This window comes from Notolepis coatsorum (genome assembly GCF_963971535.1).
Source record: "Notolepis coatsorum genome assembly, chromosome: 4".
NCBI lineage: Eukaryota > Metazoa > Chordata > Actinopteri > Aulopiformes > Paralepididae > Notolepis > Notolepis coatsorum.
This window is the reverse complement of record NC_140168.1, coordinates 25,250,078-25,273,965: the sequence shown is the minus strand read 5'-3', so window position 1 is coordinate 25,273,965 and position 23,888 is coordinate 25,250,078.

Genomic DNA, 23,888 nt, shown 5'->3' with positions numbered 1-23,888 from the left:
TTAATACACAGGTTTTGGTGTCGGTTTTGCACATAGGTTGCGTGCCTTTGAGCCAGGGTCGTAACAATTCCGCCACCCAGCCTCTGCTGAGACAGTGGGACTCTGCACAACGTGCAACGCTTCAATACCGCCGCCTGGTGGATGATCGGGCGAGTTACAACCGGAAATGGATCTCTGGTGATCTCGGTGCATCTGGGAAATCCGTCCAGCAGTCACATATTGTTGCGGGACTCTAGACACACATCCGTGTATATGGATCGCTGCCATAACTCAATAATCAATATGATTTGGGCGTTTATTGCGCCATACAAACCGGAAATGGATCTAGTCGATCGACGTCAAATAAGTGGGATCTTTTTCCTCCAGTCTCATCGGCGAACGGTAAGAGGACAGTAACGTTACTTTCAGCTTGATTGTTTATTCTTTTCGTATTTTATTTTTTTATTATTTTTTAAACAAACACATAAACAAACATGACAACACACGATAAGATATACAAGCATTAGTTGTCAGTGCACATCCAATGAAATCACATTTTAGTTAATTGTCTTATATAGGATATACCCCTAATACCTGTTATCTAAAAACCTACACACATATGCTCCAGCTCGAACCCCCCCCTCCCGGACCCCTCTTTGGATAGTACCTCCATTATCCCTCGCTCCTAACCAGACACTACCATTATAAGCTAGCTTTTATTCTCTCCACCACTTCTAACCACATTGACATTTTGGATTCATTGAGACCCAGAATTCTTGCTGTAGATATTTCTTGATAAATCACATCGAAATATGTAAGAAACCAAACTTTCCGGCACATTTTTTCCGGTTGAAACCAACGTGATGCGATCAGCTTTTTAGCTACTGTGATACCCGATAAAACCAATCTCTTTAGCTGTGGATTTACTGCAAACTCAAAAACATCATTCAATAGTAATACAGAGGGGTGTACAGGTATATTCCAAGATACGAGTTTTGATAATTGTTGGGTCACATCTTTCCAGAATGTCTTAACTGGTGGGCAGTCCCAATACATGTGCATAAATGTCCCTTCGTCCCCATTTGTACATTGGGAGCATTTGGAGTCTTGTTTAAGGCCCATTCTGTTCAGTCTTATAGGAGTCAAGTATGTCCTGTGAATATAGTTAAGATTGATTTGTTGATGGTCCGGGTTCCTTGATGTAAGTCGGACATTTGCCCAGGCTCCTTGTCACTTTCCAGGTCTGGTATATCCCTCCTCCAGGCAGAGTCTAGTTGGAGGGTTTCATACGAGGACGTTAGTAATTGATGATAAAAATCTGAAACAAAACCTCTCGATGTCTCTCTTTCATAGAAGAATTTGTGGTATCTGTGGTGTTCAATTGGTATGTCTAATGGAACACCGTGAGACTTCAAACATAGCCGTAACTGTATGTAAAAAAGCCATGTGGACTTGGTGAGATTAAATTTTTTGCATATTTCTCCATAACTACAAAACCCCTGTTTGTTAAAAACATCCCCTAATGAGTGTATGCCTTGCTCTTCCCGTATAGGGAATCTTATAGGTCGTTTTTCAATTAAGAGTGCCTTGTTATTGAATAAGGGAGTATGATTGTGCCATTTATGTGGGTTAGGATATATTTTTTGTGTTTCACGCCATATCCGGATCGCATGAGTAATTATGGGGCCAAATTTCCGTTCACAGTGCTTGATTGGTAGTTTAGTGTATGCTATGTCCTTCAGTCTATGTGGGGCTACTATGTTTTCTTCTAGTTTTCTCCAGGACACTAATGCTTGGGGATCAAACCATGTTGTCAATGGTCTTAATGTGTACGCCTTAAAATAGTGGAAAAAATCTGGAAATGCCATGCCACCGTCTGCTTTATTTCTCTGTGCGGTGGATCTTTTTATACGTGGTGGTTTGTTATTCCAAATAAATTTGTATGTGGAGGAGTGTAATCTTTTCCAGTAACCCTCTGGAGGGGGTAACGGTAGCATTGAACTGAAGAAGTTGATTCTAGGTAGTACATCCATCTTAACTATTGATATCCGTGCCTGTACTGAGTTTTTAAGTTTTGCCCACCTATCAAGGTCGTCTTTGATTTTGTTTTGGATTTTTGTGTAATTGTGCTTCACCGTTTGTCTTATGGTGGGGAATATTTCCACTCCCAAGCATCTAAAATGTTTTACCATAGGTATCTCTCCTGGGAGGGTTATATCTTTTTTTGCAGGGGTGTTAAGTGGAAGGAAAGCCGACTTCGGCCAATTTATCTTAAATCCCGATAAATCACCAAAGTTCTCAATGACCTTGAGCAGATGAGGCAATGTGGTGTTGGAGTTTTGCATGAACAATATTACGTCGTCCGCATATAAACTAATTTTATGTTGTGTGCCCTTGATTACGATTGGTTCTATGGATTGGGATTGTCTTATATATTGTGCTAAAGGCTCTAATGATAGATCGAATAGTCCGGGACTAAGAGGGCAACCCTGTCTGGCTGAGCGTGATACCGGAAAGATTTTGGAGATGATTGTACCTGTTGTAATCATGGCCGATGGGTCTTTGTATAATACTTTAATCATATCAATGAATCCTTTTCCTAACCTATTGTTTATTCTTTTCAATGCAAACCGCTCTGATCAATATATCACCCATACTACATAAAGCATTTACTGACGATCACGGAATTATAAACGACCCCCCCCCCCTTTCATCCACGCATGATGTGTCATAACGTTTAGGATCGTATTCAGTTGGATTTTTTAATATAGCGTGTATCGCGAATAAACTGCAATCGATAATCTATATTATGCGTTTAGGCCTATAACTAGCGTTCTAGGAATTACTGCAGAAAACGATAAAAACATACTTATATTCTAGACGGTATTTTTGTATGAATATATGAATGAAAAAGTATAACGTTCCTACATCCTGAACGATAGATAATCGATGTTGAATGGGCCATAGTAATGTCAATTTAGCAATACAATTTAAAAAGTTATAGCCCTGCAAAGAAGGTGAACATCTCCATAGGCTTAGACTGGTGGCAGTGATCATACATTGATGGATAGAAGCGTGGCAGTCAATGTGTTAACACCAGGCCCAGGGACAATTAGATGGCAGGCCGAGTCTGTCTAATGCAGACCTGGGCATTGTACGGCCCGCGGGCCAGATCCGGCCCGCGGGATGATTCTGACCGGCCCGCGAAAGATTACATGATAATAAAAAAAAAATAAAAAAAAAATAAAAAAAAATATTTTTTTTAATTTTTTTTATTTAATTTTTTTACTTTTTTTTTTATGTCAACGTTCACATGCACAGTATACGCTTAGGAGACATGCTCAGAAGATGTTGGTTCTCTTTGGATCCACCTACATATGTGAACAGACATTCTCAGTCATGACGTTTACCAAGTCCAGGTACAGATCCTCTCTCACTGATGAACATCTGGCAGCTGTGCTTCGCATCTCCACCTCAGACATGCAACCTGACTTTGATGGACTTGTTAAAGCTCAACAGAGACTGGATTTCTCACACTGAATGAAAAAAAAGAACTGAAGAACACTAAAATGTGGAAATATAACAAGTGAAATGGGACACTTGATATTTTTTTTTCTTTTTTTTGCACAGTTCTGAAAACATAAAATGTTTAATATAGGCATGTAAAGTAAAAAAGGCTACAAAACTGGGACACTTTTCTTTACACAGTTCAGTGACATGTCTTGTTTATTTTTGCTATAAGATGATGTGATGTCTTTAGAAAGCTAAGAAAATCCTTGTTTCAATAGTATATGAAACTCAAAATTCCCTTTGTTATTAATGTTTCACATTTTGTTTATCATTTTGGAAATAAATTCTATTTGAATAAATGATATTTTTGAAAGCTATAACCTCACCTTTTAATTGCCAAATAATAACATACACTCTTACCAGGGGTCAAAACAATGCCATTTACTGCTTTTTGTATAGAAATAAAATGTATATTATGCATAATTGAGTTTGGAATTTTGGCCCGGCCCCCCAACATATTTTCAGTTGCTCATTCGGCCCCCCGGGAAAAATAATTGCCCACCCCTGGTCTAATGTGAACTTGATTGATCCATGTTGGGAGACTACACAATTCTTTGTGTGTGATATCTAGTTATTATGTTGAGTCAAAAAAAAAGTTTGTTGGCCAGCCGTCTGGTGGTCATCGGTTATCGTAATCTTACATTTAAATTAAATGTTTGCTCATGCATATCTTTGGACACCTCTAGCTGATAAACCAATCAGGATACAGAAACGGGACCCCAAAATTGTCAACAAGAACGGAGAATGGATCTGACTGGAACGCTAGCTGGATTATACATTGCAACATGAGACAGTAAATACTATTGTAATAAAACGTTCAAAACTATGTTCAATTTGTGTATTGTTTTGTTACTATAAGATTGTATTTCGCACTGTATTAAGCCATACCGACGTCACAGATGAGCTTTAGATGGTTAACGTGATATTAACGTTAGATCTATCCGACCTAAATACTATTGTAATAAAACGTTCAAAACTATGTTCAACTTGTGTTTTGTTTCTTACTATAAGATTGTATTTTGCACTGTATTAAGCCATACCGACATCAGGTGAGCTTGCTAGCCATTAGATGGATAACGTGATATTAACGTTAGATCTAACCGACCACAATTTGATTCGAAATGTATTACCTCACTTTGTTGGTCTCTCACGAAAGTCTTTCTCTGGTCTGCATCCCCCTAACAATTGTGTGTATTGAGCCGTACTGTAATGTACCCATTCTGCAATCTGTTAACCGTTTTCAATCAATGTCAGACGTCCTCTCTACGATTGAAAACGATTGAATTGCTCAGAATTTAAAATTATGTCCCCAATAGGACATAATAATATTAATATTATTCCCCAGTATGACACAATAAACACAGAATGAATGCTACCAAAGAGAATGCTATATGCAATTTGCTAATATACATAACATAGCCCGCAGGAAGGCAAAGTTGACAAACACCACAAAAGGTTTGTACCAAAATGCTATTTATTTTAAACATAATGATACATGATTAATGTATTTTTTTACTGGACTGGCCCTGTAATTTGCCCTTCAGGTGAAAACTAGCAATATGAGTGTAAGAAAATGTGTATTAATCCTGTAACATGAGTCAAGGTCAGATCTAGCCTGGAATAGAGAACAGAATGTTGATTTTTTGATGTTCAAGTTTCTTTATTAGTTGTCATACAGAAGTACAGAATACTTTTATATAAAATGCTTCTTTCTGTTTTGCTCCACAGATTGTGCTAGATAAAAATAGATAAGTATAAAATAGAAGTCAAGTACGTAGACAAGTGTTCAATATATACATACAATGTACAATGCAGAGTAGAAAAGTAACTGAGTTACAATACAATATACTATACAGTACAATGCAGAAATGGGATGAGGTACAATTTAGGTACAATTTACAGTAAGGTGTAATGAGGTATGGGTTGTAGTGCAAATTCTTTGCCAATAAATATAAAGTGTGTTTAGGTGTTCTAAAGTGGGTGCTGCAGTGAGTTATTTGTTTAAAGTGAGTGTGTGCGTGTGGATGTGTGTGCTATGAGTGCATTTGATGGTTGTTACATAGTGTTATTGTCATTTGTATGTGTGTAATGTGTAACTAGTACAGTGGAGGGGTGTCCAGTCCAGGGCCCAGAGAGTAGAGAGCTGTGTGAGTCGTCCCCGGACAGCTTATGTGAGAGGATGACCATCCTTGTTCAAAAGTTGAGCTCTTGCAGATTAGCCTGGCCCCACTTCTATCCAGAACAATATATATATATAAGGGGACTGCACATTGTTTATTCACTGTGCTGTTTACCATGGCCTCTCATTCAATCATGATATTCATTGTTTTGGGAAATACAGGTCCTGCAGTTGCCACTCTGATAATGGTTCTTGATATAGAGCAGGGCCAGTCACCTCAAGAGCTCAATCTTTGAGCTTGCATGATTACTATATAACCCTCAGGCTAGGGTTAGATTAGGCCTAGAATATATCTGTCGTGTGGTCCAGGGTTGAGCATCTGGGGAAACAGAAAAACAATCAATACATTTTGGAACATTGTTACTACAATAGATAACGTTATTCATCATATTAACAGATTGCAGAATGGGTACAGTACAGTACAGCTCAATACACACAATTGTTAATGGGATGCAGACCAGAGAAAGACTTTCATCTTGTTTACATCAGGGTCCCCCATTTTCAATTCATCATAACATATTACATACATGACATACAGATAGACAGTAAACAACAGCACAGGGACCATCCAATATCAAACTATTGTTAAGGGGATGCAGACCAGAGAAAGACGTTTGTCTTGTTTACATCAGGGCCCCCCATTTGTAATTCATAGTGACAACAGCATCTAAAACAATATATTTATATGTATATTATTTATATATTGGAAGAGTATATTTATGAGACAGTATATTTTGTACATTTTGTCACCTCAAACTTCTAACGTCACAGGCAACAACACAGACCGCTATACCATAGTGTAACACACAGCAAGAATGTGAAACAAGTTACTATTATTAGTATTGGGTTAGAGTTGTTTGATTTACACTAACGTAATGTTAGATTGCTATCTGAGAAAGTTAAAATGCTAACGTAACGTTAGTCTATGTGAGCTGGCTACAACATTTTCCAATGTGTAATCGGAAATCAAAACGGACTGCATATAAACTGCTGATGACTCATAACTTCCTATCACGTTTGAATAATGCTGTAAAGTTAAGGAAAAATGCATTTCAATAGTAATGTATATGAATTGAGAGCTTACCGATGCAGAGCTAAATCCACTGTTGTCAACAGATGAGACGCAATATTTACTTCCTGTTCCTGAGTTGGAGGAATGTCATTGGGAGAAAACAAGTCACTTGACGTTGTAACGCGTTTTGATTGGTTCCGCAGCAACGCCCCTTTTCACAAACGTAGGTAGATTTTAGCTTATTAACACATTAATTTTCATAAAGATATGACACAAAAAACGTTGCCAACAAACGGAAATGTGTTATTATAGTATTATGTAGTTCATATTACAATAACATATACTCTCTAAAACCAGATCAATCATTTCACTAACGGAAGCCTATAGCAACCTTCGGCCCACCGTCTAAATGTGTGCTGACCCTGTTCAAATAAAACTAAAACTGAACCAGTTCAAGAAGATGAACTAAATCTATATTTCTGAGACGAACGAGGAAGCAGCCTTGTGTCTCTCAGGACTGAGATGCTCGTTGCTGCTGCTGTTGTTTGTTTTCTATGTGATTGTTATGACATGCTGGAAGGGCACCTGCACAAAGATTATTTATGTCTAAAGTTGGTAAACAGTAAAGTCATTATTTTAAGTTGTATTTGATAAAGAATAAGGTAAATATTTAAGTTGCATATGATGAACTTGAAGGTAATTATGTGCATAATAAACATGAAGATTAAAACAAGATGTTATTTAAGCTATACCATATGAATGTATACTTCTTTCTACTCCTTTTGTAATATTTATTTATTTTGCTTATGGAGAATTAGCTTTATGTTGAGTCTGGCTGAACGTGCTATCTTGCGGGTGGGAGGGTTTCTCCAGGATAGCATCTAACTTCATCCTCGTCCTCCTCCCTGCAACCAGGCACGTCGTTAACACTGTTGCCTCACAGCTTGGGGACCAGGTTGCCGCGTTTGCCAGGTACCCAGGTGGGGTCTCTCCCGGGCCTTTCTGTATTCGCCCAATAAGATAAACCCAATGGAAAAACATGCATCGCCTACGCTGTTGCGTCCCTGGCGAAGACGGACAGGAGCCCTTGGATTGGTCCCCGGACGCGGCCCCACGCCGCAGCCCATGTCTGCTCCCGGCTGCCCTAGGAGGGAAGGTCGACGGGATGGGAAAAGTGCAGAGAGACATTTCATCGGTCGACTCAGTGCATGTGTGTGTTCCTGTGGGTCGCCCATCTCGCATGTGTGTGTGTTAATCTGCATGACAATTAAAGACTTCTTCTTCACCTCTAGGTTGTCCAGTTTGACTCTACGGAGCTCGCCTTCCTCACCAGCGTGTTCAATTTGTTAGTGTCTCTGGTCAGTCCAGTTTGTTGTTCAAGTACAGAGAAGATACAGATTCTTCATGACATCTCCCACCATACAGTATCCTAGTCCCCATACAAACACAACGCTTTCATTTTGCAGTAATGGAATGGCACTTACAGTTTTGACAGTCCTATGCAAATATCCTATTAAAATTAGCACCCCCTGTGGAGTTAGATTTCACCAATAAAAGGTTTCAAGAAGGCATAGAGTAACCCTGCTGAATTGTTCTCCGTAATGCGGAAAAGGGCAATGAAGGATTTGAGTGTGAATGAGGCAACAGGAGTGAATACACAACACCTCCCCGCCATTGCCTCCTTTAAGCAACTTCAAAGAGAGCAGCTGATTGTGTGACTCCAGGCTCAAATTACATCAACCATTTAAGGCTTTCTGTTCCACACCATCCGGCTAAGAATGAGCTCCGAAGAATATAATTTCAAAAAGGTGATGCGGTTGAGTGGAGGGTTGAGTTGACGGTTGAGTGAAGTGTTGAGTGGAGGGTTGAGTTGATGGTTGAGTGAAGTGTTGAGTGGAAGGTTGAGTTGATGGTTGAGTGAAGTGTTGAGTGGAGGGTTGAGTTGATGGTTGAGTTGATGGTTGAGTGAAGGGTTGAGTTGATAGTTGAGTGTAGGGTTGAGTTGACGGTTGAGTGGAGGGTTGACTGATGGTTTGAGTGGAGGGTTGAGTGAAGGGTTGAGGACAGTTGAGTGGCGAGTTGAATTGACGGTTGAGTGGAGTTTTGACTGACGGATTGAGTTGATGGTTGAGTGGAGGGTTGAGTGAAGGGTGAGTGGAGGGTTGAGTGGAGAGTTTAATTGATGGTTGAGTGGAGGGTTGAGTTGATGGTTGAGTTTATGGTTGAGTTGATGGTTGAGTTTATGGTTGAGTTGATGGTTGAGTGGAAGGTTGAGTGAAGGGTTGGGTGGAGGGTTGAGTGGAGGGTTGAGTGGAGGGTTGAGTGAAGCGTGAGTGGAGAGTTGAATGAAGAGTGGAGCAAAATGCTAATGTGTCCTTGCTCATTCATGAAAAGGTCAGTGTCTATAGGGAAAGATGAAGCTCTTCCCATATCTAAGACGAGTTGAATAATGTAGCTCTTCTGTAGGAGAGCGTTTTCATATTCTTATTTAGCCATAATGGGACCAAACATTTTGAAATCACAATTTAATTCACAAGCATTAAATTCCAAATTGTCTACTTCCAAACGCATGTCTAAAAGTACAGAAATATAGGCTACTCTCTTTAGGCTAGTGTCTTTTTCCCCACTCATCCAGTCCTGTTGGAATCAAACCTGTTGTTGTGAAGGGCATGGCCATTTAAACAGCCACAAGTAGAGTAGAAACTTTTAAACAGTTTCTAAAAGTTGACTCAGCTTGGCGGGAGGCAACAACTCTTAGAGAAGGAATCATTTGGGTTGTGATGTCTTTGTGATTGTTTTCTCTTTAGCAGAAGAACCGCAAAGTCAAATTAGCATACAAATGGCCTGTCTGTATCCGTCTGTTCATGAATCTGTTCACCCAGCTATCTCTTCTCTGAATCATTCTTATGTCTTTAGTGCATTCCTTGCATCACCCACACAACAACATGACTGTGAAATTGTGTTCGGTCATTTAACTCGATGGGAGTTTCTACCATAGTTTCAGTGGAATGGTGCGTTACTACAGAACAGTTACTGTACAAGTTGACTTCCCCATAAATCTCCTGTCTTAGATTTTTAGTTTAAGCTAAATAGTGCTTAATTTCTCTCTCCGGTAGTCCCAAATAATTTTGGATTTGAAGAATACATTAGGATTAAAACATCCACACTGATAATGACATTTGACTGGAAATCAGCTCAGAAGGTAGTGATACACTGGTCAACTCACTGGTCAACTATCTGGTCAACTCACTGGTCGACTCACTGGTCGACTCTCTGGTTAACTCACTGGTCAACTCACAAGTGGCTATCATTTTATTATCCATTCAAAAACTATAATGTTTTGCAGAGACTACCATGATTATGAAATGGGCCCTAACTAATTTTTATTTTATTTAACTATATCTCCCAGAATATGTATGGCACTAACATTTTCCATTCACGGTTAGCGGTTAGCATTGGCTTTGCTAAAATCTTTGAGTTACTTATCAACTCCGTGATTTGGGTGATGTGCCCCAGGCTGAAAGTAGCTTCAAACCACGTCAGGCTAATTTTTATTATCAATCTAGCTAAAAGCAAAGAAAAGTGCATTTTAACAATGAAGACAACCACTTCCATGATCCCACGCTCCTTCACAACGTCATTTTGTCTTTTGTTATTGTTTCGAGTGACAGACCCTATAGCGGCAGAGAATTAATTGTATGTTTAAAGTGGAAAAATTGGTATGTTGAGTCACGTTTGAAATATGGAATTAGATTAATCCGCCTTGATTGTATTGGCCTAGTGTGGTTTATGGATACATTGACCCCGAACTACTATCGGCTAAAGAAAAAGTATTTGAATCACCTTGAACAGAGATGGGCCACATTTCCAGATTATCATTGTCAATGATCAAAATAATTAGAATGAATTAGGGAACTACATTGATCCATCACAAAAGGGCGAGAAACCAGACGGAAGGTATTGCTGTCTGTTGATTTGTCTTCAAATTCATACAATCATTCAATACAATGTTGATCTATCCCTGCTGGGGATTGGGGGGAAAAGGTGATTACATTGGAGTAGCAAGCGGACTGCAGCGGCTGGTACAACACCAACGTCAGATTAACTGATATCTATCGCCAGCGGCCAGTTTGCGGCAACAGCAGCTTTGCTAACGAGATGGAACGAAAAGTTAATCCTCTCTGAACCTTTCCGCCGATCAAAACGGATAGAAATCTGCTGGTGATGGATGCAGCATCACCGGCCCTCTCAAACAGAACAAACAACAGGACACTCCTCGATGAAAGATAATCAAAAGCGGACACAGATGGACAGACACATCGGATCCATTTGGCCTGTTCCTCTGCCAGTGTGTTGGACAGGGCTGATGATGTGTCAAGTCTCCGCCAGGTTCTTTATCCATTTTGATGGATAGAACATTTTCGGAGGATGAACCTTTGGAACAGACGGACATGATGTCACCTTCTGCAGCAAAGCTGTTGTATTTTGAGCAAACACACAATGTAATTAGGAACAAGCCAACCATGCCTCACCTCTGTATTATCTCCATTTTGTGATGAACCAGTGTGGCCGCTCCCATAGAGATAACTGGTTGTTGCAACTCTCAGCATTTACATTCACATTCAGTCATTTAGTTGAGGCTTTTAAGTTCTGTACGACAAGTTAGCAGGGAGGGTACAACTCTGGCAGCTAAGGGTCAGTAACATTGTTTGTCAAACAAGTGTTGAACTTTGGTGCTACAATCTTGAGCGCATAGTAGTATAGAAGAAGACAAAGAAGTATTTATTTGTTATGCAGCAACACACATAAATAAGGGGGTCATCCCTATGTTCCCACAGCCCAATGTTCCCACATTTATTTAATTCTTTTCCACATTCAAATTGTTTACACATAACAAGACAAAACACAAGACAGTAATAATATCAATAAACAACCATAATAGACAGAAATCCACATAACAATAACAGTTGTAATAATAATAACAATAATGACAATAAATAAAAACTATACAAATAATAAAAACAGAATATAAATAAAATAAAATAAGTTGCCACAGACATTACAAAAGACGTTTCTTCCGCCACTCCCACCCCAGGACCAACACACCGACCATGTTCCACCGCTAGATCATGGCCTTTACTTTCTCTGCTGCTGGGGCCCATAGTTCAATGTTTGATTGCCCAACTCCAATCACCCGAGCAGTGGAGATCTCCATCCAAAAGTGTCAAAGACCAATTGGTCATTGAGAGTTTCTCAGGTTGTTTCCACCTCATGGCTATCAATTTCTTGGCTGCTGTAACGCCCGCCAGAATGATAATTTTTTTTTGCTGTATGGAGGCCGGCAGTAGTGATATATCATTATACAACGGCATGCAAATTTCTCGATTCTGATTGGCTGAAACAGTCAACTTACACGTGGGTATTTGTCATAACCCAACGCTCTTGGTCCCAGGACCCGCCCACAACCGCATTACTATCACTCCGCCATGCAAGTTTTTAAGAAGTGAAAGCAAGATGGCGGACAAGCCCGACAGTAACATTACGAAAGGATATGGATCAATAGTGAGAGAAATCGGTGTTTTTCAATGTATGTAATGTATATTGGGGGAGATGACAGCATCTAAAGGGGCCAGGTCAGAGAGGTCCAAATGTGCATGGTGGGGGTGGAGGCGGTTTAAAAGTGGCTGGCAGTCAGTGTTAGCAGTGAGCAGAATGTTTGCATTCCATCAGAACATCAACAGCTGATAAGAATAGCAGCAGGCACAGGAGCGAGGGAGAGGGTTTGACATTAATGAAACAGACGTTTAAAATGTGTGTTTAAAGGTTAAAGCTGTTGTCATGGCAGCAGCACATAGTAACCAGGAGAGGGGCGGGCCTGTCGTTGCTATGACGAAGATCATATAAATCTAACAGTGGTTCCGGGTAAGGGCAGACTAAGAACGACTGAGAAACTAACCACAGAGGAGAGAGGAACCATCAGAGTCTTTGAAGCGATTTCACCCTCCCCCTCCCCTCGCGGGGAAAAGGAGGGGAGGACTGACGTGGCACGACCACGAGGACAGGCTTCTGGGATAACAGCCAGGCCGCAACGATCACCGAGCAAGGTAACAGGAGATCATTAGAATAATGAACTTTAGTGTTCCATCAGAGACTTTCGCAGGGACAACACAATCTGATAACATCTGATCTGAGGCTTTTTGTTTATGTAATAAACAACGCTTTTTCAAGAAAGAGACTACGCGGCCTAGTGTCAAATTATTATGGTTACGGGATTGCATTAAAAGGGGGATGATGAAGATTGTATCAGCCAGTAGGTGAAGACGTCGGAGAGATAAAACACAACGCAGGGTCAATGGATGGAGAGATGATAACACAAGCCAAACAGACGAAGAGGTTGATACTGGCTGTTTGATCAGAATCTAACAATAGGGTCATAAAGACTAAATGAAAAACGATTCTGTCACGGCGAATGTGTTAGTTGCTTAAACAATGTTGGATGATGTAATTGATGGGTCATGAGTCATTGTGGAACAAAATCTTTCGAAGTTGGTTAAGGTTAGAGTTTGTCTTTAGAGCAGGGCGATAGACCACCAGCCCTGATTCCAAACTCTAACCTTAACCAACTTCGAAAGAGGGCCTAAACTTAACCAGTTGGAAACAACTCTCTCAGGGGGATCAGAGCGGCTGGGCTTTGCCCGGCGGGGTCCTGTGTGTTGGGGGGTCGGTGGGCGTGGGGTGGGGCTCTCGGTGGCATGGGAAATAGCGGGCTTGGCTCAGTGAGGGGGAGTCCCCTATCCTTTCCTCTACTGGGCTGGCCCAATTGATTCAAGGGACCCGTGTCGCCGGGGGCCCGGCGGCGCGCATCGGCCTGGGATATGGGGCGCTCCTATGGGCTTAACTCAGGGGGGGGGATGTCGGGGGAAGGGGGACCATCGTTTCCACGGTTTGGCCCGGGAGAGTCGGGTCTTGGATGTTGTGGAGTCGTCGGCCGTGGGGTGGGGTGCTGGGTGGCATGGGAGGTAGTAGGCTTGGCTCGGTGGGGGGGGAGTACCACCCCTCGCCCCTCTACTGGGCCTGGCCCAATCAAATTCAAGGTACCTGTGTTGCTGAATACTCGGCCACGCGTGGGACGGCCCTGGGATGTGGGGGAGCCCTCTCTGGGGGTAGATGGCGGGAGGGGGGGGGGCCCTCTCATGGAGGTCTGGGAGGCTGAGTGCGGCCGAATTCAAGGGTCCCATGTGGATGTACTGTTGTGTTGTTGATGGCATTGTAGGTATGGTGTAAGTGTTGTTTGTCTATAAATGTTAATAAAAAATGTAAGTAAAAAAAAAAGACATGCTGAGTTCCTGAGAAACTGGTCCCTATATACAGTACTATACAATATACAATTTACAATTTTAACTCTTAATGTATCTAAACTATACTATTAGTATAGTATATGTTGCACCTTATGTGTATACTGTATACATACTTCATCAGAGCATATATTTAGCATTTTTTGATTATATATAAGATTATATATATTAGATTAGATATTAGATTATTAGATTCGATATATTGTAATTATATTTATTGTAGGGCAAATATAACTGAGAGGGCATACATACCCTCATCTTGCACCTTGACCTTTTTACACTGCCTACTTGCCCGTATGCGCATGCCCAGAGTTAATTATATTTTTATTGTTTACACTGCCTATTTTTATTTTAACTTTTCCACCGTACTATAATTCTATGACCTGTATCATGTCTTCTACTACCTGTACCTCCCCTCCCCCTCCCCCATGATGCTACGATGCATGAATTTCCCCAAGGAGATCAATAAAGGAATAATCTTATCGACAGGTTATGTATATAACCTAGTGATATGAGTACTGGCTAAGCGTCCCGCTCTTAAGCCATACCGAGATATACCTCATCTCATGTACCTACTGTACACCATCAACGAAAAACAAATACACCCATCACCTGCCAGGCCCCGCCCCTATAGAGGCGTACTCTATAAAATACTAGGCATGGTCACCACTTCCTCGTAAAAAACCCATTTCCAGGAAAATATTCCCCAAGGGAACTCAGGGCCGCTTAAGAGCGGGACGCTTAGCCAGTACTCATATAACTAGGTTATATACATAACCTGTCGTTATATTATCGTACTTGGCCATCGCGTCCCGCTCTTAAGCCATACCGAGATATGGGGTAGAGCGGACGCGAGGCTCGACAGATGCACCCCCTGAGGACCCGTAAGCCCACATCAAGGGGTTGGGGAGTCCCGTCACCCCATCCTTCCTAATGAAGGGGGGGCGCAGTCAACTCCACCCGAGTGCGAGCAAGAGGGAACTAGAACCCCTTGAACACACAGCACAGGCGGAACCACGTGTGACCCAACACACTGAGGCCCATACCCACACACCCCTGCTACCCTACCAAAGGACGGGAAGCAGGAGAGGCCACAGACCCCAGAACCGCCTGGGGGAAAGAACCCCCAGTCATGTCCATGAGGTAAAACCTTAAGAAGGGGCCCGGGGAGGACCATGAAGCTGCAGCACAGATGTCCTCCACCGAGGCCCCACCCAGCAGAGCGGCAGAGGCTGCCACCCCACGAGTGGAGTGCGCCCTGACGGCCCCAGGGGGATTCAGCCCGGCCAACGTGTAGCAGAGGGCAATGCCCTCACACAACCAATGGGACAGGCGCTGTTTCGATAGTGCCTTACCGGCACGAGAACCACCGTGACAGACAAAAAGCTGATCGGTAACCCTGAGGTCCTGAGTACGGCTGAGGTAAATTCCCAAAGCACGGACCGGACATGACAGGTGAAGGCACGCCTCCAACTCACTAGCGTGAGGAGGTGGATGAAACGCCTGAACCACAATATCCCTGGAGCGGAAGGAACTCCGGATATTTTTAGGCACGAAGGCAGGATTAGGCCGCAGAGTGGCACCGCAATCGGAACGAAAGACAGGCACTCTGGTCGTACCGAGAGAGCACAAAGCACACCCACACGTTCAGCGGAGGTGACGGCCAGCAAGAACGCGGTCTTGAACGACAGCTGTTCCAACGGCGCTTGCTCAAGAGGCTCAAACGGGGCCAAGGACAACCGACCGAGGACCAATTGAAGATCCCAACTCGGAGCCAAAGAGCGTTTTACCGGCTTAATGCGTCGGGCGCCAAGCAGGAATCGCTTCACAAGAGGGTGGCTGAACAAAACATCACCCTCAAATCCCTCATGATAAGAGGATATAGCTGCTGCATATACCCTCACCGTCGAAGCCGACAGTCTATCAAGGAGAGACTGGAGGTAACAAGGACATTATCCAGGGGGCAGGACACCGGTCCCTGCCCCCCGCCTTACACCACTCTTGGAACATACGCCATCTGCCCGCGTAAGCGCGACAGTGGCGTACCCGTCCCAACAACTGACCTAACAGATGTATGGGGATGTAAGAATCCCAGGCGGCACGGCATCGGTCCCAGACCTGCCTGGCTATGTCCGGACGTAATCCCCACCCGTCAGGATGAGGACCGCCCCGCGACAGTACACCTGTACCCACATTCACCCTGCCGGGGATGTGGGGAGCCCTCACGCCGCGCAGATGGAGGACGCCCATAGCCATCCGCCCGCCGCCCGGTGCAGACGGGGGGAGCCTACTCCTCCCTGTCTGTCGATATACGACACTGACGTCGTATTGTCCGTCCTGATCAACACCGTTTGAGGACCAGAAGGACCGCTGTCAATACCAACACATTGAACGTAGCGCAGACCGGGCAGCATGGTTTGCCAGCTGCCCCCTACTGCGTTGGCCCGACGCGTTTCCAGCGAGGGAGGCGTCGGTGAAAAACGTGACGTGAGACAGCGCCGTAACCGTCCTAGGAGAGGGATGCCCATAGCACTCCAACCGTTGACTGGGAAGAGGAGTACTCTACTTCCAGTCTACAGCAAACCCCAGGCTGGTAGGGACCTGCCTGGTACGAGACCCGACGATCCACCTTGACCGCGAAGGACCAGAACGTCGTCAGGGCAGAATACACTTCGTAACCCCTGACGACGCAGAGGCCCCAGTGCGGCCTCCACGCACTTGGTGAAGATGCGGGGAGCCAGAGAAAACCGAACGGCAGCCTCTGGTACTCATACGGTAACCCTGCAAGGGAAGCGTAGGTAAGCCCTAGGATGGAAGATCGGAGATGCGAATACGCATCCTACAGGTCTATGGAGGAGAACCAGACCCCCACCTGACAGTGTTCAACAGGTAGGAGACGATCCAAAAAATGCTGAACCTTCCCATGGGACAGGTCCAGCATGGGACAGAACAAAACAGTAGCCCACTATAGCATAGCGTTCAACGCTACTATGGACAGAAAACAGTCAGCTGAGCCACAAAACGGGCCGCCGCTAAGTCCCATCCTGCAGTAGTATAGCTCTACTGCCACCCTCCGAGCCTCAAGCATCGGCTTCCGGGTGGGAACACCGTTTAGCGTTTAGCGTTTAGCATTTAGCGTTAGCATTAGTTGTTTAGCAGCACGCTTCCAGGATCGCTTGGAACCCGTCCACTGCAGTGAAACGTTCACCAAACCATCCCGCCCCTGGCGCCGACACACAACATGGTTGTGTAACAAAACAAACCAGCATTACTAACACTAGCATCAATGCCTGATGACACAGGGCTCACCTGTGTGCGAGCCGGCTCGAACCTCGCACGCTGTTCCTCGATCTGCTGCCACAAGACGAGGAAACATGGCCCGACGTGTCGCTGAAACATGCCCCGAAGATTCCAGGGGTAAGCAAACCTCCGGTAAGCATTCAACATTACGCAATTTCTCTAATCTTTTCATAGCACTAGTTACATAGGGCGACCTGCGACCGCTATGATGGAAACTAAATAAAGGAAGAGTGAGTGGTGACCATGCCTAGTATTTTATAGAGTACGCCTCTATAGGGGCGGGGCCTGGCAGGTGATGGGTGTATTTGTTTTTCGTTGATGGTGTACAGTAGGTACATGAGATGAGGTATATCTCGGTATGGCTTAAGAGCGGGACGCGATGGCCAAGTATGATAATATAACTTATTTTCCCGTGGTCTCAACTACAAGGGGTTTCTCAAAGTAGCTGGGTTTATTTGGTTCTACTTAATCGATTGTTCTGAAATTTGACGGAAGCAGAGTTAAGCTCTCGTTTTTAAATAAGAGAAAAACTAGTAGAATAAATAAATAAATAATAAAAATAATAAAGTCATGGGTACAAGACTGTACCTTTTGGTGCCAAATGCACAAATTCCCACTTGTATTTTACACTACAAGTCTCGAGCCTAAGGACAACGTTACGACACCAAAATAGTCAAAACAACACAAGACAGAATATACTATTAGAATTGTTTTGAAAGAGATTGGTTTTTCCAACTGAAATAGCCTCTTTGGTTATAAGTGGTTATCAGGAGGTAGAGCCGTTGTCTCGCAATGGGAAGGTAATCGATTCCCGCTCCTTCTGGCAGCATGTTGACGACGTGTCCTTTAGCAAAGACACTTGACCCTTAACTCCGCCGTCAGTGTGTGAATGTGTGAGTGTGTGAGTGAATGTGACTTATGTGAGACGTAAGTTGTAAAGCACTTTGGATAAAAGCACTATATAAATGCACCATTTAACTGATGCCAGTTTCAGCCCATCTAAAAATAAGTCTTTATCTGTAGCTGTCAGAGGCATAATAGCTCCTTGAAAGTTGAGGATCTCTTATTATCTCCTGCTTCAGTTGAGATAATATTTTTATTTGTATTATTCATTTTATTTGCCAAAAGCTGGCTTGGTTGGTGTTATGGAAATCTTAAGACGTCTTATCCGGGGTGTGCACACAAAAGGAAAGTTGTCTCAAGGTTTCTCAGTTCAGTCTTTTATTCTGCAGAATGGTGAACCGACTTCCAATGACCACAAGGAGTACATGGGAGCCGACACACACTTAATGGACGTTTCCAGTCAGTTTATATAGAACTAAAAGAGGAGTGTACATTATGGCATGACAGTTCTTAGCCAATTAGATTCATACACGGTATAGTGTACTCTTGGTTCAACACAACAGTGGCGCGATATTGGGGAGGGGTAGACATGGGGTACAGAGTGGCTCTGGGTCATGATGACACAACAGGTTAGGAGTGACAGCTCAATGGCTAGTCAAACTGGCTGTTTGTAGAGCTAACCTTTGTACCTGTTATGCTGTGCCATCCAAATCAGAGAGAGCACTGCACATACAGTATTATGTTCTTTATGAATACATATGATACAGAAAGGAAGTGCATATTGATAATTTGCTATTGTATTTAGAAATTACTGATAACATATAAAACTTTCCTTATCATTGGTTACTGTGAAAGTAATATGCCATTCTAGAACCACACTAGAACTCAGCTCTCTGTAATCGCAAAATATATAATTCAGCCTTAGTTAATAATAATTATAATAATAATAATAATATCTTAAATGTATATAGCGCCTTTCAGGAGACCCAAGGCGCTTAACAGGAGGGGCAGATAAGGGAGGGGAACAGGGAACAACGTAACAACAAAATAATAATCAAAAGGAAAGAAAGAAAGAAAACAAAAAAAAAAGGAAATCAGGCAGAGTAATTAACAAATTTGGTGAAGAGGTGTGTTTTGAGTTGGGATTTGAAGGAGTGCAGGGATGTAGCACTACGGATGTTTGGGGGGAGTGAGTTCCAGAGGGTGGGTGCGGCCACAGAGAAGGCTCTGGGACCAAGAGTCTGCATGTTGGTGGTGGGGATGGAGAGGAGACCGGAGTCAGAGGACTGCAGCCTCCGGGGCGGGATGTAGGGATGGAGGAGTCAGCTAGGTACCGGGGGGCAATGGAATGAAGGGCTTTGTAGGTGATGAGGAGGATCTTGAAATTGATGCGGGACTTGACTGGAAGCCAGTGGAGGTGGATGAGGGTGGGGGTGATGTGGTGCCAGAACTTGGTGCGGGTGAGAACCCTGGCAGCAGAATTTTGCACATATTGTAACCGGTTCAGGGCATTGCATAGCCCTATGAGGACAGAGTTTGCATAGTCAAGACGGGAGGTGACGAAAGCGTGAATGAGAGTCTCTGCTACAGAGTCGAGGAGAGATGGCCGGAGTCTGGAAATGTTCCTGAGATGGAAAAAAGCTGATTTAGTTATTGTTAAGGGAAGGATTTGGACTACTCAGGGCTCTGAATGTTGCGTTCTAAATTTGATACTTGACTTTCTAATTCTTGGAGCTTTTTAATATTAGTTTTGTTTATGCCTGATGCACATGATGTTGTGTTGCTTCCAATAAATAATTGTATGCCGTCCAGGACAAATCCAGCATCCTCATTTATCTCTATTGATTCCTGTAATTCCTTTTTCAAATTGGATCAGAGAAATCAATATTTCCTAACTAGCGGCCTTCCTCTTACAGCCCGGAACCTGTGTTTTACAAAAGTATAGGCATGGCGATCAGTAATATTCCACCATGTGCCATCATAAACATTTGGCGCATAAACATTCATAATAGCCCATTTCTTACCATTGCAATTACATTAACGAATGCTATTCTGCACTCCCTATCATGTCCTCTGAGAATCCTCCCCCATGTAAATGGTAAATATAGCGTGTTAATCCAAATCGCTTTATAATTTTTGTTACTCGCATTCACCCATTCACTCACACACCGACAGCGGAGGCGGCCATGCAAGGTGCCAACCTGCTCATCTAATTTCCCTCTGAAAGGCAGCTGGTTCTCAGCCAGAAAAACAATTGCATCAACCAAGGACAAGATGTAATATCTGTTCTTTTGAAGCTGGTCTGCGTTAACAAGTGTTGATATTTCCTTACCACTCTTGGTTAGACTCTTTCTTTCCTTCCACAGTGTGTAAGTCTTCATCTTTTTCCACTACATGCTTCCAGTTTCCATAACCACTACCATGAAGGCTGAGTCAACTGATGCCCTGGCCAATAGTATCCAGCTGCAGAACGGCAGACCACGGCCACACTCTCAGACCCACGCTTACAGACCCACGCTTTCAGGCCCCTTAGGAATTTGGGTCATGAGACCGTCACAGGCCCGCTCAGCAGCGCCACCCACCCAATGGCTGAATTGCCAATGGCTGAATTGGAGTATTGCACTGTGCGGGATTGATTGATTGATTGATTGATTGAAAACTTTATTAACAGATTGCAGAATGGGTACAGTACAGTACAGCTCAATACACACAATTGTTAAGGGGATGCAGACCAGAGAAAGACCTCAATGCAGTACTGTTACATTTGTGACATACAGTAAATATATACAAGGGGGAGGGAACTGTACATTTATGATGAATTGAAAATGGGGGACCCTAATGTAAACAAGACGGAAGTCTTTCTCTGGTCTGCATCCCCTTAACAATTGTGTGTATTGAGCTGTACTGTACTGTACCCACATTGTACTACATGGTACTACATGGTACTACAGGGTCCTACATGGTATACATGGCACTACATGGCACTACAGGATACTACAGACCATCATGGGCGTCAGACCAAGATCCTCCGTCCGCCGCCTAAGAAGCCGAGCAGAGGACCCCAATCTGGGGCCGGCCTTCGTAAAAATTGTCAGCTAACCCCCATAGCACTAGCAGACAACTAGTGCTCGCAAGCAAAACATTACTCACCCAGCTCGGAAGCAACCAGTTTCTCACAACAGCCGGTGCCTCCCACAGTCCAGCTGTATGACCGGAGGTTCAATACCTATCCAGCCGCAGCAAGGAGGACTGCAGGCGGGGAGTATATCAGCGACGCGAGCCCCTAATACGAAAAAGCCGGTGGAGGTCAGAATGATCATCATCTTCCAGACACTCCAGTGACGAAGACATTATCGCCGTATTTTCTCGAAATAGTGAGAGAGAAAATAAAGATATAACGTCAACGTATCTCCTTGTTCTTCCTTTATTCAGATAAATACTTTCTTCCCACGCCAAGTGATTGGTATACAGGCACTCTCTTGTGGTGACATTTGAGAAGGAGATGAGTGTGTGGCCCCACCCCTGCTTATGTAGGTAGCATATGGGGGTGTGGTCAGGCGGATGTTGGTATGTAAAGGTACATTGTGAAGTTTTTATTCAGTGCACGTCACTGGAGTGAGATGTGTGCAGATGATGCATCATGCTGAGCGGCAGCTAGTACGATATAGAACCTTCTGTAGTGTGGTAGTGAAAGGGTTAACCTTCTGTAGTGTGGTAGTGAAAGGTTAACCTGGAGTGTGGTAGTGAAAAGGTTAACTGTCTGTAGTGTGGTAGTGAAAAGGTTAACCTTCTGTAGTGTGGTAGTGAAAGATTAACCTTCTGTAGTGTGGTAGTAAACGGTTAACCATCTGTATTGTGGTAGTGAAAGGTTAACCGTCTGTAGTGTGGTAGTGAAAGGTTAACGTTCTGTAGTGTGGTAGTGAAAGGTTAACCTTCTGTAATTTGGTAGTGAAAGTGTTAACCCTTTGTAGTGGGTTAAAGAATAAAGCCACAACTAATGTGTAAAATCACACGTTATTACTACATTTCCAATGTTGCTTTTAGAACACGTCACGCGTGCTTCTCGCGGTTCCATGTGTGCTCATGCTTTTCTGTACTGTAATCACGACACGTTCATGTGTGCTACTGCTACAGTACATTTGCTTACACGTGATGCAACTGTGAGTGTGCGGAATGCACGGTACTCACATCACGCATGAAGTCAGAACATGTCGTGACCTGCAATGACTAGTTCTTCGTCTCTCAATAGCTATCGTCTCTCCACTCGATTACATTTCTGTCCGTTTTCCACTTTTTCTTTTCAGCCATCTTCTGCTCACTCCTTCTTTTCAGCCATTCCTTGTGTTCAGCCACTGGCTTCGATCTGAGCAAAGCTCTCTCCTCCCTTCCCACAGTGTCTCCACTTCACAATGCTGTCCCTGGAAGAGGCTCTCTATCTCAGGCGGAGATGAGGAGAGACGGTGGGGGGGGGGGGGGGTTCTTCTGAATGTGGAACACCTTTCTTTGAAAGTTGGAAGTAAAAATTGGATTCTTGTACAGAAACCACCTTAACGCGGCAACATTATGGGGAAATGCGCTTAGTCGAATAGCTGCTTTGAGACTATTCTCACCTGGGTGCAAATAGACTCTATTTGTGCTACATTAAGTTCCAGGCCAAACAGAGCGTGCCTACTGTATATTAGTGTAATATATACAGTATGAATGGGTTAAGCTTCAGGTCAAACAGAGCGTGCCTGTAATTGTGTAGTGTTAGTGTACAGTATGAATGGTTTACGTTTCAGGCCAAACAGAGCGTGCCTACTGTATAATAGTGTAATATATACAGTATGAATGAGTTAGGCTTCAGGTCAAACAGAGCGTGCCTGTAATATATATCATAACAGAACAGCAATCTGCTTCAAAATTAATCCCGTCGGCACGGCGGTCACACGGCGGTAGTATGAACGCTACATCTGTATGGGTTCAACTTCAGGTCAAACAGAGTGTGCCTGTAATGTATACAGTATGAATGATTTAAGCTTCAGGTCAAACAGAGTGTGCCTGTAATATGTCACTGCAACACCCCCTACCAACTCACTGCAACACCCCTACCAACTCACTGCAACACCCCTACCAACTCACTGCAACACCCCCTACCAACTCACTGCAACACCCCCTACTAACTCACTGCAACACCCCCTACTAACTCACTGCACCACCCCTACCAACTCACTGCAACACCCCCTACCAACTCACTGCAACACCCCCTACTAACTCACTGCACCACCCCTACCAACTCACTGCAACACCCCCTACCAACTCACTGCAACACCCCCTACCAACTCACTGCAACACCCCCTACCAACTCACTGCAACACCCCCTACCAACTCACTGCAACACTCCTCCTAACTCACAGCATCACCCCTACCAACTCACTGCACCACCCCCTACGAACTCACTGCACCACCCCCTACCAACTCACTGCACCACCCCCTACCAACTCACTGCACCACTCCTCCTAACTCACTGCAACACCCCTCCTAACTCACAGCATCACCCCTACCAACTCACTGCAACACCCCCTACCAACTCACTGCAACACCCCTACCAACTCACTGCACCACCCCCTACCAACTCACTGCACCACCCCCTACCAACTCACTGCAACAC